The sequence below is a fragment of the Eleutherodactylus coqui genome, chromosome 6 (genome assembly GCF_035609145.1).
Source record: "Eleutherodactylus coqui strain aEleCoq1 chromosome 6, aEleCoq1.hap1, whole genome shotgun sequence".
NCBI lineage: Eukaryota > Metazoa > Chordata > Amphibia > Anura > Eleutherodactylidae > Eleutherodactylus > Eleutherodactylus coqui.
This window is the reverse complement of record NC_089842.1, coordinates 121,705,204-121,727,328: the sequence shown is the minus strand read 5'-3', so window position 1 is coordinate 121,727,328 and position 22,125 is coordinate 121,705,204.

The following is a 22,125-nucleotide window of genomic DNA, read 5'->3' as shown; positions in this document are numbered from 1 at the left end:
GCGATTCCTGTTCTCTTCTCTATATGCGCACAATGTGAACGGCTGCAGCAGCGCCGACCCCATTGAGAACATATAAAAGACAAATCATTCTTCTCTGCCACAGCTGTAACAGCTGTGGCAGAGAAGAATGATGTTTGCCCATTGAATTCAATCGAGCCGGCTAGAGATGAGCGAGCACCAAAATGCTCGGGTGCTCGTTACTCGGGACGAAATTATCGCGATGCTCGAGGGTTCGTATAGCGCCGATGCTCGCTAAGGTTTCCATTTGTGAAAATCGGGGCAATTCAAGAAAGTGATGGGAACGACACAGCAACGGATAGGGCAGGCGAGGGGCTACATGTTGGGCTGCATCTCAAGTTCCCAGGTCCCACTATTAAGCCACAATAGCGGCAAGAGTGGGCCCCCCCTCCCAACAACTTTTACTTCTGAAAAGCCCTCATTAGCAATGCATACCTTAGCTAAGCACCACACTACCTCCAACAAAGCACAATCACTGCCCGCATGACACTCCGCTGCCACTTCTCCTGGGTTACATGCTGCCCAACCCCCCCCCCCCCCCGCACGACGCAGTGTCCACAGCGCACACCAAAGTGTCCCTGCGCAGCCTTCAGCTGCACTCATCCCACGCCACCCTCATGTCTATTTATGAGTGTGTCTGCCATGAGGAGGAACCGCAGGCACACACTGCAGAGGGTTGGCATGGCTAGGCAGCGACCCTCTTTAAAAGGGGCGAGGCGATAGCCCACAATGCTGTACAGAAGCAATGAGAAATATAATCCTGTGCCACCGCCATCAGGAGCTGCACACGTGGGCATAGCAATGGGGAACCTATGTGCCACACACTATTCATTCTGTCAAGGTGTCTGCATGCCCCAGTCAGACCGCGGTTTTTTATAAATAGTCACAGGCAGGTACAACTCCGCAATGGGAATTCCGTGTGCACCCACAGCATGGGTGGCTCCCTGGAACCCACCGGCTGTACATTAATGTATCCCATTGCAGTGCCAATCACAGCTGAGGTAACGTCCGATTAAATGCAGGTGGGCTTCGGCCCACACTGCATGCCCCAACCTGACCGGGCTTTTTAATTCATAGACACAGGCAGGTACAACTCCCAATTGTGAAGTCCCTGTGGACCGACAGCATGGGTGGGTGCCAGGAAGCCACCGGCAGCACATAAATATATCTCATAGCATTGCCCATCACAGCTGAGGTAATGTCATGTTAAATGGAGGTAGGCTTCATCCCACACTGCATGCCCCAGTCAGACTGGGTTTCTTTAGAAGCTTACACATGTAGTTACAACTCCGTGCGGACCGACAGCATGGGTGGCTCCCTGGAACCCACCGGCGGTACATAAATATATCCCATTGCAGTGCCCAGTACAGCTGATGTAACGTCAGCTGTAATGCAGGTGGGCAAAAAATTAATTGGATTACACTGTAGGCGAGGGCCCCAAAAAATTGGTGAATTGGTTAATGTGGCTTAATTGGTAACTAGGCCTGGAGGCAGCCCAGTTAAAATAAAAATTGGTTCAGGTGCAAGTTTCAACGCTTTAATGAGCATTGAAACGTATAAAAATTGTTTACAAAAATTATATGACTGAGCCTTGTGGGCCTAAGAAAAATTGCCCGTTCGGCGTGATTACGTCAGGTTTCAGGAGGAGGAGCAGGAGGAGGAGGATGAATATTATACACAGATTGATGAAGTTAAAAGGTCCATGTTTTTGATGGTGATAGAGAACAATGCTTCCATCCGCGGGTGCAGCCTACGTATAGCTTAGGTATCGCTGCTGTCTGCTGGTGGAGAAGAGAAGTCTGGGGAAATCCAGGCTTTGTTCATCTTGATGAGTGTAAGCCTGTCGGCACTGTCGGTTGACAGGCGGGTTCGCTTACCCGTGATGATCCCCCCAGCCGCACGAAACACCCTCTCTGACAAGACGCTAGCCGCAGGACAAGCAAGCACCTCCAGGGCATACAGCGCGAGTTCAGGCCACGTGTCCAGCTTTGACACCCAGTAGTTGTAGGGGGCAGAGGCGTCATGGAGGACGGTCGTGCGATCGGCTACGTACTCCCTCACCATCCTTTTACAGTGCTCCCGCCAACTCAGCCTTGACTGGGGAGCGGTGACACAGTGTTGCTGGGGAGCCAGAAAGCTGGAAAAGGCCTTGGAGAATGTTCCCCTGCCTGCGCTGTACATGCTGCCTGATCTCTGCGCCTCCCCTGCTACCTGGCCCTTGGTACTGCGCCTTCTGCCACTAGCGCTGTCGGATGGGAAGTTTACCATCAGTCTGTCCACCAGCGCCCTGTGGTATAGCATCACTCTCGAACCCCTTTCCTCTTCGGGAATGAGAGTGGAAAGGTTCTCCTTATACCGTGGGTCGAGCAGTGTGTACACCCAGTAATCCGTAGTGGCCAGAATGCATGTAACGCGAGGGTCACGAGAAAGGCATCCTAACATGAAGTCAGCCATGTGTGCCAGGGTACCTGTATGCAACACATGGCTGTCCTCACTAGGAAGATCACTTTCAGGATCCTCGTCCTCCTCCTCCTCCGGCCATACACGCTGAAAGGATGACAGGCAAGCAGCATGGGTACCCTCAGCATTGGGCCAAGCTGTCTCTTCCCCCTCCTCCTCATGCTCCTCCCCCTCCTCCTCCTCCTCAACGCACTGAGATATAGACATGAGGGTGCTCTGACTATCCAACGACATACTGTCTTCCCACGCCTCCGTTTCCGAGTGCAAAGCGCCTGCCTTTATGCTTTGCAGGGAACTTCTCAAGAGGCATAGCAGAGGAATGGTGACGCTAATGATTGCAGCATCGCCGCTCACCATCTGGGTAGACTCCTCAAAGTTTCCAAGGACCTGGCAGATGTCTGCCAACCAGGCCCACTCTTCTGTAAAGAATTGAGGAGGCTGACTCCCACTACGCCGCCCATGTTCGAGTTGGTATTCCACTATAGCTTTACGCTGCTCATAGAGCCTGGCCAACATGTGGAGCGTAGAGTTCCACCGTGTGGGCACGTCGCACAGCAGTCGGTGCACTGGCAGATTAAACCGATGTTGCAGGGTCCGCAGGGTGGCAGCGTCCGTCTTGGAGTTGCGAAAATGTGCGCTGACCCGGCGCACCTTTCCGAGCAGGTATGACAAGCGTGGGTAGCTTTTTTGAACCACCAAATTAAAGATATGGGCCAGGCATGGCACGTGCGTGAGGCTGCCAAGCTGCAGAGCTGCCACCAGGTTACGGCCGTTGTCACACACGACCATGCCCGGTTGGAGGCTCAGCGGCGCAAGCCAGCGGTCCGTCTGCTCTGTCAGACCCTGCAGCAGTTCGTGGGCCGTGTGCCTCTTCTCTCCTAAGCTGAGTAGTTTCAGCACGGCCTGCTGACGCTTGCCCACCGCTGTGCTGCCACGCCGCGCGACACCGCCTGCCGGCGACGTGCTGCTGCTGCTGACACATCTTGATTGCGAGACAGAGGTTGCGTTGGAGGAGGAGGAGGAGGAGGGTGGTTTAGTGGAGGAAGCATACACCGCCGCAGATACCAGCACCGAGCTGGGGCCCGCAATTCTGGGGGTGGGTAGGACGTGAGCGGTCCCAGGCTCTGACTCTGTCCCAGCCTCCACTAAATTCACCCAATGTGCCGTCAGGGAGATATAGTGGCCCTGCCCGCCTGTGCTTGTCCACGTGTCCATTGTTAACTGGACCTTGGCAGTAACCGCGTTGGTGAGGGCGCGTACAATGTTGCGGGAGACGTGGTCGTGCAGGGCTGGGACGGCACATCTGGAAAAGTAGTGGCGACTGGGAACTGAGTAGCGCGGGGCCGCCGCCGCCATCATGCTTTTGAAAGCCTCCGTTTCCACAAGCCTATACACAGCATCTCCAGGCTGATCAATTTGGCAATGTGCACGTTTAACGCTTGAGCGTGCGGGTGCTTGGCGGTGTACTTGCGCTTGCGCTCAAACAGTGGCGCTAGCGACGCCTGGATGCTGCGCTGAGAGACATTGCTGGATGGGGCCGAGGACATCAGAGGTGAGGGTGTGGGTGCAGGCCAGGAGACGGTAGTGCCCGTGTCCTCAGAGGGGGGTTGGATCTCAGTGGCAGGTTGGGGCACAGGGGGAGAGGCAGTGGTGCACACCGGAGGCGGTGAACGGCCTTCGTCCCACCTTGTGGGGTGCTTGGCCATCATATGCCTGCGCATGCTGGTGGTGGTGGCTCCCCAGCTGATCTTGGCGCGACAAAGGTTGCACACCACTGTTCGTCGGTCGTCAGGCGTCTCTGTGAAAAACTGCCACACCGTAGAGCACCTTGACCTCTGCAGGGTGGCATGGCGCGAGGGGGCACTTTGGGAAACAGTTGGTGGATTATTCGGTCTGGCCCTGCCTCTACCCCTGGCCACCGCACTGGCTCGGCCTGTGCCCACACCCTGACTTGGGCCTCCGCGTCCTCGCCCGCGTCCACGTCCTATAGGCCTACCCCTACCCCTCAGCATGGTGTATTACCAGTAGTGCAGAAACAGAACGCTGTAATTAAATGTGCCGCTTATTGGCCTGTGGTTGGAGGCTCACTTCGCTTACTGAACGCACAGCAGAGCCAGGAAATAATTTTGCGCAAGCCTGCTGTAACACTTAGCTGGCTGCGTATGAATTTGGAGGACAACTACACCCAGCACAGACCCAGTACACTGAGGACAGTCACAGGCAGCCCAAATAGATTTTTTTTTCCCAAATGTTTTTGGAAAGGCCCACTGCCTATATTCAATAAGTATATGTCTTCTGTCCCTGCCTCACCACTACTGGCCCTGGAGTATGTAAAATAACTGCAGACTGTTGCACTGTGGACAGGAATACAGCGGTGATGTAACAGCCAACACAGAGCCAGGAAATAATTTTGCACAAGCCTGCTGTAACACTTAGCTGTCTGCGTATGAATTAGGAGGACAACTACACCCAGCACAGACCCAGTACACTGAGGACAGTCACAGGCAGCCCAAATAGATTTTTTTTCCCAAATGTTTTTGGAAAGGCCCACTGCCTATATTCAATAAATATATGTCTTCTGTCCCTGCCTAACCGCTACTGGCCCTGGAGTATGTAAAATAACTGCAGACTGTTGCACTGTGGACAGGAATACAGCGGTGATGTAACAGCCAACACAGAGCCAGGAAATAATTTTGCGCAAGCCTGCTGTAACACTTAGCTGGCTGCGTATGAATTAGGAGGACAACTACACCCAGCACAGACCCAGTACACTGAGGACAGTCACAGGCAGCCCAAATAGATTTTTTTCCTAAATGTTTTTGGAAAGGCCCACTGCCTATATTCAATAAATATATGTCTTCTGTCCCTGCCTCACCGCTACTGGCCCTGGAGTATGTAAAATAACTGCAGCCTGTTGCACTGTGGACAGGAATACAGCGGTGATGTAACAGCCAACACAGAGCCAGGAAATAATTTTGCGCAAGCCTGCTGTAACACTTAGCTGGCTGCGTATGAATTAGGACAACTACCCCCAGCACAGACCCAGTACACTGAGGACGGTCACAGGCAGCCCAAATAGATTTTTTTTCCCAAATGTTTTTGGAAAGGCCCACTGCCTATATTCAATAAATATATGTCTTCTGTCCCTGCCTCACCACCACTACTGGCCCTGGAGTATGTATAATTACTGCAGGGCGCAATGCTCTGCACGGCCGATATACAAAAGTAAAAAAAAAGTGCAACACTGCAAAAAGCAACCTCCACACTACTGCACACGGTTAGATGTGGCCCTAAGAAGGACCGTTGGTGTTTTTGAAGCCTAAAATACTCCTAACACTCTCCCTATAGCAACTCCAGCAAGACAGCACTTTCCCTGATCTCTGTCAGAACGCATCTGTGGCGAGCCGCGGGAGGGGCCGATTTATATACTCGGGTGACACCTGATCTCGCCAGCCACTAACTGCAGGGGAGTGGTATAGGGCTTGAACGTCGCAGGGGGAAGTTGCAATGCCTTCCCTGTCTTTCTATTGGCCAGAAAAGCGCGCTGTCTCAGAGATGAAAGTGAAAGTAACTCGAACATCACGTGGTACTCGTCTCGAGTAACAAGCATCTTGAACACGCTAATACTCGAACGAGTATCAAGCTCGGACGAGTACGTTCGCTCATCTCTAGAGCCGGCAATACAGCCGGCTCCATTGAAAGCAATAGGCTGCCGCCGAGCGCAGGATGAATTGTCGGGAAGGGCTTAAATATATAAGCTCTTCCCTGCAATTCATCCAGAAATGTGTAAAAATAAAAAAAATGTATACTCTCCTTTTGCTGCAGCCGGAGTTCAATCTGATTGGTCCAGCCGCGCCAATGAGAGGCAGCAGTCACTCACCCATTCATAAATTCATGAATGGGTGTGTGAGTGAGAGCTGCCTCTGATTGGTCAGGCTGTGACCAATTAGAGGCAGCTCATTCAGCAGGCGGGGATTTTAAAGCCCCGGCTGCTGAATACTATAGAGAAGCAGTTCAGGAGAACTGCCGGCGGCCGCCGCTAAACTCCGGCTGCAGCGGAAAGGTGAGTATACATTTTTTTTTTATTTTTACACATTTCTGGATGAATTGCAGGGAAGGGCTTATATATTTAAGCCCTTCCCGACAATTCATCCCTCGCTCGCCCGCAGCGCATTGCTTTCAATGGAGCCGGCTGTATTGACGGCTCCATTGAATTCAATGCGCTGGACAGCTCCAGCCCGTTTCTATTGAAACGCGGCTAGGAGCAGATTTTTTGGGCGATTTTTTTGGCCCCGGTCACGCGATTTGCGGATGCACATCCGTCATGCGATCCGCAAATCGCGCAAAAAAAGCCCGTGTGACTAAGGCCTGAAGAGAATCATGTGGTGACTTCATGAGATCGTTTTCCTTTGGCTTGCCTCTTGTAAATGAGTTCCAGAGCCTCCCTACACACAGACCAGCAGTAATCCACAAGCATTGCTTCACTCCAACGGCCCTGATATCTTTGTTTCATTACAGAAATATCTTGGTGGAATCTTTCTCCATGTTCATCACTGACAGCTCCACAACTAGGAGGGAAAACATCTAGATGGGAGTGGAGAAAATGGATTTTAAGGGTCATGTTGTATCCGAGTTGATGGTATTTTTTCCAGAAGTACTGTCACCAACTGAGTGTAGTTATCATCTCTTTTGTTGTCTAAGAATCCATGAATAACTCTCTTTAAGGTTTGCCTAGCTTTCTTTTCTTTTCCCTCCAAAACTTTGTCAAATGCAGGATCCTTTACAAGTTGTCGAATTTGTGGCCCAACAAAAATACCTTCCTTAACTTCTGCATCACTCAATGTAGGAAATTTGTCTCATAAGTACTTAAATGCCTGTCCTTCCTGGTTCATACTTTTGACAAAATGTTTTATTAAACCCAGCTTTATATGAAGGGGTGAAGAAGAACATCTTTGGCTCCACAAGAGGCTTGGCAATGACATTTTTCTTGGTAAAGTCAAGATTTCTTGCAGGCCAGTCTGCTTGAATGTAATGTGATTTCCCATCCCTTCTGTTCCACATACATAAATAGCAACAATATTTAATGTACCCAAGTTGCATTCCTAAGAGTACAGCGATGACTTTTAGATCGCCACAGATTTTCCACTTGTGTTCAGCATATTTGATTGAGTCGAGGAGGGCTGTCATGTTTGCATAAGTCTCCTTCATGTGAACTGCATGACCAACAGGAATAGAAGGAAGACGGTTGCCATTGTGCAGTAATACAGCTTTTAAACTAAGCTTGGAGGAGTCTATGAACAGCCTCCATTCAGTTGGATCATGGTTCAAATTCAAAAATTTTATCAAGCCATTAATGTCGCAGCAAACAACCAGATTGTTTTTCTTCTCAAAAAAAGGAAGCAGATCCCTCTGACGTTCTCTGTACTGTGAGACCTTGACATCATGTTGGAGAAGATTCCATTGCTGTAGTCTTGACCCTAGAAGTTCCGCCTTGTCCTTTGACAAGTCATGGTCTCGAATGAGATCACTCAATTCCGCTTAACTCAGTCTGTGCGGTGTGTCATCTTTTACCTCAAAGTCAGGGTCATGGGATGTGGGAGGCTTGTTGGGTTCTTCTTTACCCACACTTTCTTGAACTATCTGAATGTGGAATAGGTCGAATAGCAGATGGAAGATTTGGGTATTGAACTGTTCCTGTTTTCTTCATTGACAATCCTGCCTTTATAAGCGGAGACAAGCAGAAATAGCAGTCATGGTTTGTAGGATCCCACCAAACCATGGGCACAGCAAAACCATAGATAATTTTTTTATTTTTAAGCCATTCTCGCAGTTTAACTGAACAAGAGTTTAAACATATATGTGGAGCCCATGACTTATCCTGATGCCCTACATTTATACCAAAATAATGATAGGCAGTTGTCACAAGAGGCGTCAGACTGCGTTTCTGTGACAAAATGTTATTTCACCACAAATGTAACAAAAATTCTTCACTAAATTTACACATTTTTGTGGTATTTTGATATAGCAAATTTTACCCTTCAAAAGCACTCCAAAACCATAAATTCTAAAAAAAAGAAAAAGAGAAACAATATGAAACTCAGTCATAGCAACATTTATTATGTTTATATAATACTGTGTTATGTCAGTTGAGAGGTGTGTCAACCCCCCCCCCCAAAAAAAAATTCCCACAAAATAAAAATGTAAACTCTACAAAATGACATGTCACTGTATCTCCAAAGCAAGAGCGAATCGGTCATTTTTATGGTGATTTTTCAATTCAGCAGATGGAAATACATAAGGATATGCTAATTTTGAGCCCAAAACAAAATAATCGTTGGTCAGTGTAATCGGATTTGATATTCAAGTATTTGCATACCTGTGTGACATAGGGTGACAACTATCCAAGGTGCATTGGTTGTCACTAGAGATGAGCGAACGTACTCATTTAGGGCTATTTCGCAATCAAGCATCGCTTTTTTCGAGTAACTGCCTACTCGGGTGAAAAGATACGGGGGGGGGGGGGGCGGAGTGGTGGAGCGGGGGGTAGCAGTGGGGAGCTCTCTCCCCCCCCCACTCCCCTCTGCAACCCCCCGCTCACCCCCGGCACCCCCTGAATCTTTTCGCCCGAGTAGGCAGTTACTCGAAAAAAGCGATGCTCGATTGCGAAATAGCCCTAAACGAGTACGTTCGCTCATCTCTAGTTGTCACCTATGTTTTCTTAACTCATCCCTGAATCTGTCTACCCATATAGTGGTACATATCTAAGTTCCATATGGTTTTATAACTGTAACATGCAAACTTTCCAATCAAGGATCTAGGAAAACTGTATGACAACCAAATGGAATAGTGGTTAATGTCACAGTCCCACTGTAATGGGCTGGTGGTAATTCCCGAGGTTGCAGGATGCAAGATGGTGCAGCAGTGATAGATGGAAGCAGATGTGGTGCAGAAATATACCACTAGACGGACAGGAGTATTGGTAGGAGACAACCCCTGAGCCTCTAGTCACAACCAAACGAGACTGAGGTGCAAAGGCATAGGTCAGCCAAAAATGACCATCAATGATGATGTTTGTGGGATGGAAAAATTGCTGACCAAAGTCGTGTCCCCAAAGTAGATGGTAAAAGGACACACACTGTGAACCTAACGACGTTTATAAAAATGATTGTGGAAAAAACACCAATTCCTCAACCATTTTCCACAATCTCGTTAGGTTCACATAGTGTGAGTCCTTTTACCATTTGATATATCACTTCTTGACCGCAATCTGCATGGAAATGCTTTGGAATTTCGTATGTGGATTTTGCCTATTGACAAGACTACATCTGCGTGCACATCCATGGCAAAAAATGTAAATAGTCACAGATTTCTGCCACGGTTTTACAGACAGAATCTGCACTGAGATCTCCGCCACAGATTTCACTGTGTGAACATAGACTTATTGTATAATCTTTAGAAGTACATCCCCTGGCCAAAAGTGTAGCCTTGTAACAATGCAATTAATTGGAAGCCAATCACTTGTTTTGTGGTTCGCTAGTTGCTGCGACCCTACAATAGTAAGAAATCCATTGCGTTTGGAATTCTGTGATCATCAGGTCGTAGCAACTTTTGTGCCACAACACAACCACAGTGACTTTCATTAGTGTATGAAACTGCAGTGCTGTATTGCAAACTTTGGCCACGTCGGTCATGGCATGGCCAAAGTCACCTTGTACCCCTAACCTTAAAAGAACCTTAAATCTACGGAATTCATTGGCAAATGGTACAGATTCTGATGTTAACGGAGGACAGTTGGCCCCAAAATTCTACCGTATTTAAAGTCTCCTAACAGGTTAAACTAAAAACCATCTTGACGTGCTGAACTTTATAAGCAAAAGTAATCTGACTGACACTTTCCCCTATCTGTGGATAGCTCTTCGTATTTTACTTACAAGCCCTGTCACTGTGGCTTCAGGACTATGTAGCTTTTCTAAACTAAAACTGATTAAAATGTACTTGAGATCGTCAATGTCAAATGACAGACTAACAGCCTTCGCAGTGCTATCCACTGAGAACGATATTCTTCAGACACTAGACAAGAACACCGCTACTGAGGAGTTCGCAAGAGCAAGATCACAGAAAGTTCTATTCTGAGCACACTAGTTTGTAATAACTTACACTGCCATTGAATGTGCATATTATTGAAAATATATACAGTAGTTATATGGTTGATAAGGCTGAAAAAAGACACGGGTCGAAGAAGTCAAAGTTATATCCCTACATGTTGATCCAGAAAAGGCCAAAAACCCCAATGAGACACATGCTAATTGCCCCATATCAGAAGAAAATTCCTTCCCGACTTGAAATGTTAATCCAGGGATTTATTCTGATTACTATGTTTCATCTGCAAAAATGTAATACCCAGAATTTGTAATACTACATTTTTAAAAAAAAAACACATTTGGGGCCTAATTGAATTAATTCAGCGAATGCAACGTCGCATTCTATGTCAGGGCGTAAAATAGAGTTTTTTGTTGCTTTTTAAAGGCTTTATTTGAAGTATTTATTGCATTTTATGTATTTGCAATTAACATAATAAAATAACATGTGACTGGAACAAAAGACAACTTCTAATTTCTTGGCAGATATACAATATGGCTATGATGGATGGGACAGAAAACCGTCTAATGCACACTGCACAATGTAAGAGGAACAGCATGAATCAACCTAGATTAGAATTATAGGACTTCTTCAGAGGGAAATTTACAATTTTGCCCAGCCAGCTAATCAAACATATACGGGACATACATTCACATGTGCCACCATCGTAATATAGAAACATGACCTCCAAGTACCCCCCGCAAATCCTCAAATTGTCATGGTTATAGGCCTAGGTGTAAAAATATAGTTATATTTGTGCTTTATAATTAATTAAATTAGCGCGACACTCAGAATGCTGTGCTAATCGCAGTAAAAAGCGCCTGTGTGAGGGAGAGCCTAAATCTATACCTCCTATCATACCCACCCTCATGTCAAGCATTTGGTCTTCTATGGATCTCAGTCGCTGGCTCTGCTGTCCTAGTGCCTATTCCTCCTGCCCCTCATGATATGCGCATTGCACATGTGTGTTCAAGCATCTCTCGTTCCGATGATTTTTGACAGTGCCCAAAATCCTGATAATGTTTTAGTGGCGATGATAATCAGCAGCAATGCTGGGAGCTTTGTGACAGATTTCTCCAGCATTCATTGGATTCGGGGATGCGCACAATGTGCCGCAGGCTCTGTGCTTAGTAGTATCCTGCCCAAGCAGAAGGTTGCCATCTTTAGCGCACAGTGGGACAGCATGTGGGGGATTTCATGTTAAGGCCCTTTTACACCAAATGATTATTGTTCAAAAAATCATCCCAATGTGCGAAAATTAACAATAACAGTGTGCAACAAACTTTTTAAAAAATGATAACCAAAAGTAATTGATATGTTGCTGTAAAGTAAAACCTGCCGATTACACTGGTAAAGCTGAATAATTAGCAGCACGTCTTATTTTCAAGTTATTTAACCCCTTAGTGACCAAGCTTTTCTTTTTCGTTTAAAAAAAATCGTAACTCCTTTATTTATCCATCGACCTAGCTGTATGAGGGCTTGTTTTTTTGCGGGAGGAGTTGTATTTTTTAATGGTACTATTTAATGTACCATATAGTGTACTGAAAAACGTTTAAAAAGTTCTAAGTGGAGTAAAACAAAAACAAAAAACACGAAATTCCTCCATCTTTCAGTGAGTCTTGTTTTTATGGCCCACGAACTGCAACAAAAATGACATAACATTATCCTATGGGTGAGTATGATTACTATACTACCAAACTTATGTAGTTTTTTTTTTTTGCTGTACTACTTTTATTTTTTCAAAGACAATTTTTGTAAATTATTTTCTGCCGCTATCTTCTGCACACAATAACTTTTTTATTTTTCCGTCCACATAGTTTTGCAAGGGCTCATTTCTTGTTCGATGTCCTGTAGTTTGCGGTAGTACTATCTTGGAATACATACAACTTTTTGATCACTTTTTATTCCATTTTTTGTCTTAGAGACAGAAAGACCAAAAAAGTGCATGTCTGGCGTTATTAATTTTTTGTCGGGCAATGTTCACCATGCGTTGTAAATAATGTGCTACTTTCATAGATCAGACTTTTACAGACACAGAGATATCAAATATGTACTTATGTTTTATGATTTTGATTCATTTACTTAGTCTAACCATGACCTGTAAAAAGACAGTCCATTAATTACAACTTACTGGTGGATGATCCGCAGCGTTTATGCCATGTGGAAACATACCCTATATGTTAATGTTACATTAACCTACCCTTATAGTGTTCAGTCAGCACTCGGTGTGTAACAGTGATTGCCAAATAGTTGCACAATCACTTTTGTTATTCTTTTTATTAAACAAGGTTAATAGTGAGCCGGCTGGATTAATTGCATAGGCAGATTTCCAAAAAATACAATACAACGGCAATTGGATTACATTATTCCCCATAATTGGAAAACCTTACATGGCAGAAAAAAACTGATATCAGATTGAATTCAGCGCACTAAAGTTACTAAAAGCCAGCTATCTGCTTATCGGTTACAAAAATTGTGTTGCACAGTATAATTGTTCAGTGTAAATGCAGCCAACGATTCAAGACAAACAATAACTTATTAACTTCTTATTCATTGACCATTTTATGCAGGTTTAAATACCAATCATTCAGTCATTCTCATGACCTGGGTATAATGGATGGAGCCTGCTGTACCCCGTAAACCTCACTCATCTCCAGGCGCCATTAATCACACAACACTTCTGACTTTGAATAAATTGGCCACTGCAGCCATTATTATAAACACATTTTGAAAACCTACGAAAGAAAGGAGGTTCTTGGAGCCCCAACCAATTCTGTCATCTCAACAAGGGAAATTTCTCGTAATGTCTCCCGCCGCACACGAACGGACTTGGGAGACCCAAACTCACCCAGTTGCCTCTAGATGCCTACCTCCTGAGTCAGAGACCCACTAGCCATTTCCAGGCTCGATACACCCAATATCTCTGCAGGGGCTCTGCCCTGTCAGAGCCGAGAGGCGACAGACTCACAAAAACTCCATGAAAAGGGGAGAAAGGTAACTATAGAGGTCCTGCCTTTCCCCCACCCTACTTTTTTGCTGAATCCACAGCCACAGTAAGCATGGCCTGCGCTGCACCTCACAAAACCAGCACTCACTCTATCCCCTCCTGAACACCCACTAATCACAAATTCATGCCGATTTCATTCCGGTGCACTCCATTATTTCTTCAAAAATTCCCTTCACCCGATTCAAAATCAACATGGCAAACCACCACTCCACAGTTATGGCCCACAAAATGGGACACTTTCCTATTTAGTTTAATCCTAGCTTTGTCAACACCCTTCACCGACTGCGCATACCGCCAGACTTTCCTTGGAACTATTTCTGACCATACAATTATCAACCCACAGTATAGTGTTAACAGCCGTAACATATTGTATGTAATATCCCTAGACAAGTTTCTAAAAGTTCTTCTTCCCAAGTCATTACCCCCTGCATGCAGTACTAAAATATCTGGCACCTTATTCAAGCTAACTAAATGCTGAACATACTGCAAAACCCTGCACCATGCTATAGCCCTAACACCAATACATTCTCAATTGTCTTCAATCTGGACAAACTCTTTCCCTCCCCCCCTCAATATACGAATGGCCCGTGATCCAGACAAGGGCAGCTCGATTATCTGAAAACAGAAAAAAACAAAAAACAAACAGTAAATAACGCCCCCCTTTAAGGTGTCCACTACTTTTATTAAATGCGGTCCAATATAAGCCTTAAATCTCCCCGACTTCCACCTTGCAATCATCATTACCGCTCCTCTATCCAGACCTCCCTTTGATGTTTCTGTCGCTGCCCCTAACCTAAACGAGTGCGTTATGAAGCAAGCACTGTCCACTCCCAACTTGTCCAAAGTTCTTCATAAAAACAGCTGTGAATTGAAACCTCGCCTGGAAACCTAGTCCGAGCATGTCCTCCCCTCCTCTTCTGCTCCTGGTGCTAACATCCAGAATCGCTCCCATTGAAAATGATAAAGAGCATCTGTGATGGAATTGTCGATGGTACATGCACTGCCACAAGCCACATATTTAAGGACAAGGCCTCCAATACCAAATGGTGCAATGGGGCCACCCCTGGAGGGGAAGAGGCAGACAAATTGTTGATTGCCTGCACCACCCCTTGGTTGTCACAATGGAAGCGTACTTTCCTGTACCTGAAATGATCTCTCCAAAGTGCCACCGCCACAATGATCAGAAAAAGTTTCACCAACACCAGACTTTTTACAAAACCCGATGAGTGCAATTCTGTTGGGCAACCACCAGCGCACCATTGGCCTTGAAAATACAGTCCAAAACCAATGCTCCCTGCTATATCCGTAAACAATTCCTAATCAAAATTGTCTATTACCTTTCCAATCATTACCGACCTCCCATTGTATTTGTCCAAAAACATTGACCACATCACAGGTCCTTTTTATAACCTTTTCCCAGGCGAATAAAGTGGTGAGGTAAACATACCCCAGCCGTGGCAATTGCTAACCTTCAACAAAAAATTTGCCCCATCAGCATTATCTGGCAAGCAAAATTAAGCTTGCCCAATAACGACTGCAACTCTCTCAAGGTAATCTTGGTCAACAATCTAGCTTTGTTCAGCTCCGCTTTTAAATCAACCAATTTGTCTTCTTGCAAACTGCACTCCATTGCTTCTGTGTCAATGGTAATGCCTAAAAACTTAAAACATGTTGTGGGCCTCTCAGTTTTCTCAGGTGCCAAAGGCACCCAGAAACGCCATGCCACCCATTGAACTGTCCCTAACAACGTCGCACAAATTGGTAACCTCGTTAGCCCAATACACAGGAAATCATCCAAGTAATGGATGCGAGATCGAAGCCCAGCAGTATCCCGCACTACCTATTCCAAAAGCTAGCTGTATGCTTCAAAATATGTGCATGATATCTAACAGCACATGAGTAAACACCTATCTCCAGCGCCACCAGAAGTAACCGAAAAGCTGACTTGATGTCCAACTTTGCCGTACTGTGGTGTCGAATGAAGTACATACAACAGAGTAAATCTCTGGATCTATACCGTCATTAACGAACACCCCTTTGGGATACGATAAAGGGGGCATCAACCAAAATTTATTTGGATGCTTTTTAGGGACAACACCGAGCGGTGACACGACCCAATCCATAAATGGAGGGGCCTTAAACAGCCCTGCCATTTGACCCAAATGAACCTCCTTATCCAGCTTTTTGGTTACTACAGTCGGACACCTTAGCGCTGACTGTGGATTGTTTGTCTTAAAAGGGACAAAATGGGCTGGGGTGGGAATTTTAAAACCATCACACAATCCTTTTAACAGTAACCTGCCTTCTCCGTATCGGGTACCTATTTAAGAACGGCACCATCTCTGCCAGTTTCACTGGCATCGTCCCTTTTTCCAGAACCATCGGGACCTTTTTCTTTTCAGAAACATTTTGCCGCTCCATGCGACACAGCATTACACAGGGAGCAAACATGCTTGAACTTGCAGCTTCCACTGAATTTGCATTGGCCATCATTAAACTCCCAACACAAACCAGGTATATGGCCCCCTGTCTGTCCTCCCTGGCTTCCACCCTGTGAACTCGTAGCCGAACTCAAAGTCCCGGCTCCTCCCTGAAAGGGCTGCCCATACCACATGGGCCATTACCTGCAACCAAAGCCCAAAATCTTTCTGATCCTATCTAATGGCCGGACCGCCTTCCGCTACCTAAACTGTTCATCGTACCTCAACCATGTCTGACTCTTGTATGCCCTATACTCCTTACTAGAGATGAGCGAGCATACTCGTCCGAGCTTGATACTCGTTCGAGTATTAGGGTGTTCGAGATGCTCGTTACTCGTAACGAGTACCACGCGGTGTTCGGGTTACTTTCATTTTCTTCCCTGACAAATTTGCGCGCTTTTCTGGCCAATAGAAAGACAGGGAAGGCATTACAACTTCCCCCTGCAACGTTCAAGCCCTATACCACCCCCCTGCAGTGAGTGGCTGGCGAGATTAGGTGTCACCCGAATATTAAAATCTGCCCCTCCCGCGGCTCGCCACAGATGCATTCTGACATTGTTCAGGGAAAGTGTTGTTGATGCCGGAGCTGCTATAGGGAGAGTGTTAGGAGTGATTTTAGGCTTCAAGAACCCCAACGGTCCTTCTTAGGCCATAGAAATCGCAGATCGCACATAGGTGCGATCTGCGATTTCTGTTCTCTTCTCTATATGCGCTCAATGGGGCCGGCGGCAGCAGCGCCGACCCCATTAAGAACATATAGAAGACAAATGCATTCTGACATTGTTCAGGGAAAGTGTTGTTGATGCCGGAGCTGCTATAGGGAGAGTGTTAGTTATTAAGAACATATAGAAGACAAATGCATTCTGCATTCTGACATTGTTCAGGGAAAGTGTTGTTGATGCCGGAGCTGCTATAGGGAGAGTGTTAGGAGTGATTTTAGGCTTCAAGAACCCCAACGGTCCTTCTTAGGCCATAGAAATCGCAGATCGCACATAGGTGCGATCTGCGATTTCTGTTCTCTTCTCTATATGCGCTCAATGGGGCCGGCGGCAGCAGCGCCGACCCCATTAAGAACATATAGAAGACAAATCATTCTTCTCTGCCACAGCTGTAACAGCTGTGGCAGAGAAGAACGATGTTTGCCCATTGAATTCAATGGAGCCGGCAATACAGCAAGTTCCACTGAAAGCAATGGGCTGCCGGCGATCGCGGGGATGAATTGTCAGGAAGGGGTTAAATATATAAGCCCTTCCCTGCAATTCATCCAGAAATGTGTTACAATAAAAATATATACCGGCGTATAAGGTGACGGGGCGTATAAGACGACCCCCCAACTGTCACCTTATACGCCGGGAATACAGTGGAGCAAAGAATAAAAATCATTACTCACTTCTCCTGGCATTCTGCGCCGCTGCTGCAGGCTGTCGCTCCCTCCTGGTTCCGGGCAGAGCATTGCTTTCTCTACGAAGGGCTTTAAATCCCCGCCTCCAGAAAGACACGTGCCTTCAGCCAATCACAGCCAATGACAATGATGTCATTGAATGGCTGTGATTGGCTGAAGGCACGTGTGTTTCTGGAGGCGGGCATTTCAACCACTGCGTCCAGAAAGCAATGCTCTGCCGGTATATATTTTTATTGTAACACATTTCTGGATGAATTGCAGGGAAGGGCTTATATATTTAAGCCCTTCCCGACAATTCATCCCGCGATCGCCGGCAGCCCATTGCTTTCAGTGGAACCTGCTGTATTGCCGGCTCCATTGAATTCAATGGGCAAACATCGTTCTTCTCTGCCACAGCTGTTACAGCTATGGCAGAGGAGAACGATCTTTATGCTGACAGTGGGGGGGGGGGGCACTCTTGCCGCTATTGTGGCTTAATAGTGGGACCTGGGAACTTGAGATGCAGCCCAACATGTAGCCCCTCGCCTGCCCTATCCGTTGCTGTGTCGTTCCCATCACTTTCTTGAATTGCCCAGATTTTCACAAATGAAAACCTTAGCGAGCATCGGCGATATACAAAAATGCTCAGGTCGCCCATTGACTTCAATGGGGTTCGTTACTCGAAACAAACCCTCGAGCATCACGAAAATTTCGTCCCGAGTAACGAGCACCCGAGCATTTTGGTGCTCGCTCATCTCTACTCCTTACCTATTGAGTCCAAATAACAGAAAAGGCTGGAATAATTTTCTGGCACTTTTCCCCCTATAACACTGGCTAGCGTAGCAAACGCCTGGAGCCAATTTAAAAATGTCTGCAGGATCAAGCACCCCCTGCGCTTTTACTCCTCCTCCTTATATTCAGTTCTTTTCCTTTTGTTTAAATTAAATTTTTCCAGAGGGAGAAGAGAGAATATCTCCACATTCATCCTGCCAAATCTTCTCCTTCCCCTCATTTTTCAGATGTGCACCCAATGGTCCTTTAAAGCACACATAGACCTTGCCTTTTGCTCTATCGTCCAACCAAACCCTATCTCCATCTTTTTCTGTCTGAACCGATACAGCTACCCCAGCCACTTGCTGTCCCCCATTCCCTCCAGCCATGCTTCTGCATGCAAGGCTCTCCCGGCTATAATACACACTTGATGGCATAGTCCAGGCTAATACCGGCAAGGGCACAGACACTATTTCTTGCCTTTGCCACAAATCCCATAATCCACCCACAAATAAATGAAAATCATCCACTATGCTGCGCATGCCTGCAAAGGCTATGGTGTCCCATGGCCCACCCCCCAAACTATCTCCAGCAAGCGCTACCTGGCTAACTAAATGAGATGCATAATCCTTAGATGTTATGTCACTGGGCTGCATAGGGGGTTTGAACCCACCAGCCGCCGATTCTCCTTCCAGTGGATGTGAATCCTCCTCTGATGATGATCCACAATGAATATCTGGATCCTCCCCTGGCCACAATCACTCCCTCTGAGTCATATCCGCTCCTCTGGACCGGTTCCCTGCTCCAGCCGACCGCCATCTTTCATGTCCTTCCAACTGGCCAGTCGCACTCCTGGGCTCCAGGCCCGACGTCACTTCCACCCTTTGCGGTCCGGGTCCATGCCAGGCTGCTCCCTGACCAGTTCATCACCAGGTGAGCAGCCCAACATGCCTTCTCCGCTCCTGGTTTCCAATGTGGTACTAGGCCCCATCCCTCTTCAACACAAGGCCTAGAACCGGACGCCGTACCATGCTGCCTGACGGTATTCCTCCCAGGCCTGCACTATCCCCTTGCTGGTGGAGCAGGAGAGAGTCAGCCCAAAGGGGCCGTGAAGGGCTCCCTACGCCACACCAACACATTGGCGCATGCTCAGGTCTAAGCTGCAGTGGAGCGCGTGCCCTCAATGGCCTCTTCTCCCTCACTGCTCCAGCTGCCACCACTGCTCTGGTCTCTTCTGCCACAGTTCCTCCGGTGCTTGCTGCAGCTGTAACTCCATTCACGGCTGCGGCCACTGGTCTGGTCACTGTATTCGGCATCCCCAGTGCACCATCCTGGTCCCTCTCCAGCCAGCCTAGTCCCCATTACTTTGTCGCTGTCTGGATCTTTTCCATGACCGCATCTATCTTAAGGTAACTTTCTAACCACTCCTCTTTGGGCTCTTCCTGCTTCTTTCCTTCCTTGCTGTCTTCCCTTTTCCCTCCCTGTTATGCACTACCTGCACTTACAGCCTTGCAGGCTACTTTTCCAGTGCTTCTCTTATGCAACGAATGTGAACGACAGAACAATTTTTTGCTTGAACGAGCAAACATTGTATCTGCCTGTATAAACAGGCTGCACGAGCGAATGAGCGAACTCTGAAATTGTTTGCTCATTCAAATGATGAATTGGCAAACCTTAATGGACCCTTAAAGGGGTTGTCCCGCGGCAGCAAGTGGGTCTATACACTTCTGTATGGCCATATTAATGCACTTTGTAATATACATTGTGCATTAATTATGAGCCATACAGAAGTTATAAAAAGTTTTATACTTACCTGCTCCGTTGCTAGCGTCCTCGTCTCCATGGTGCCGACTAATTTTCGCCCTCCGATGGCCAAATTAGCCGCGCTTGCGCAGTCCTGGTCTTCTGTTCTCTTCTATGGAGCCTTTCGTGCAGGATGCCGGCTCCGTGTAGCTCCGCCCCGTCACGTGCCGATTCCAGCCAATCAGGAGGCTGGAATCGGCAGTGGACCGCACAGAAGAGCTGCGGTCCACGGAGGAAGAGGATTCCGGCAGCCATCTTCACAGGTAAGTATAGAAGTCACCGGAGCGCGGGGATTAAGGTAAGCGCTCCGGTGAGCTTTCTGTACGTCCCTGCATCGGGGTTGTCTCGCGCCGAACGGGGGGGGGGGGGTTGAAAAAAAAAAAAACCCGTTTCGGCGCGGGACAACCCCTTTAAGCATCAAAAAAGGAATTCAATTTTTCAATATCTCACCTATTTTATCATGTCCACATCTAACTATATAGCCTCCAGGACATGTTGGCGGTGGAAAAAATGTCTTGCTGGAATACCCTTTTAGGTTTTACTCAAAATTTTACCAAGGTTTAAATATTATCACAAGGTGGGAAGGAAGGGAGGAAGAAATTTTACACAGGGGGCCATTTGACCTATGGTGATCACTCATATTTATTGTCACCCAGCTTTTCCAGTAACTGATATACTCAAAAACATAACTAATAAGAATTTTTCAAAACTGGATAGAAAAAAATCAACTCTTCTATTTTTCTTAACAATATATCAATTTTAAAATAATTAATGTTATTAGAATCTAATTAAAAATATATATATTTTTTATTTTACACATGATTTAGATTAAAAAATGAAATACATTTTATAGGATTCTGTCATCAGGTTCATACTGCCCAAAACACAGCCAGCACGAACTCGGGACAGGGATGCCCATTGCCCCCGTGGATGTTTTATTCTGAAATGCTACAGCCTTTCAGAATAAACACACATTGACGTTTGACTTGAAGTTGAGTTCCAAATTACGGAGGTGGGCCAAGCCCGCCTCTCCCCACCCACTGCATGTGGATTATCAGCCCTCTCCCTGTACATGAAAGAGAGAGAGCTGCCAGCCTTCCGGGTGCGGGCGGGGAGAGGCCGGCGAAGCCCATCCCAAGACTTGGAACTCCAAGTCAAACTTTAAAGTGCATTTATTCTGAAACGTCCTAACATTTTGGAATAAAACACCCACACGGGCAATGGGCATCCCTGTCTGGGGTTTGTGCTGCCCATGGTTCGGGCAGCATGAACCTGATAGAGAATTCCTTTAAAACATTTAAAATTTAGCAGGAAATGCATCACTGCACTTGTTTCAATAAAAAACAGAGCTTTATTCAAACGGAAACATAAAAACGCATGATTACTGACGCGTTTCAAGCAAATTGTGCTTTAATCATTGCTTTTTATGTATCTGTTTGAATAAAGCTCAGTTTTTATTGGAACAAGTACAGTGCTAGCTCTCATTCTGTCTATGCCTAGGATAATTTCTGTATCTTGATGCATGTATAGAACCAGCTGGGTGTGATTATGCTGAGGGTGTTGGAGAGCGGGTGTTGGCATGCTCATTTTTTAAAACTTATTTCTTGCTTCTCTAAGCTACTGAGTTCTTTTCAGCATCTTCATTTAACCTCATGGGAAAAGTCTGTTGCAGGATAACGTAACATACTTTATTTTATTTTGGTTGCAAAATGAAATTCTAAATTTAGTTGGAGGATTTAACACACAATCAGCAACAAAAAAATGGACTAATATAATTCATGTGGAAGCGGTGAGCTGATACGTAAGCAGAATCCCACCGTCTCTTGGTAATGTATACAAGTCGATTCTCCAGCAGACTTTCTTCAGTATCATAAATATGACACATTCTGGAGAATTATATCTTGCGACACCTGATATGATTGGAACTACTGCAATGTAAATGAGGCCGAGTGGGAAAAGCTGTTATCTTATTCTCCATCTGCGCAGTATAAAATGTCACAATTTTCCCCGCTTAATAATGTGTTGTCATGTTATTACAACAAGTCTACACAGGGGCAGCATTCATG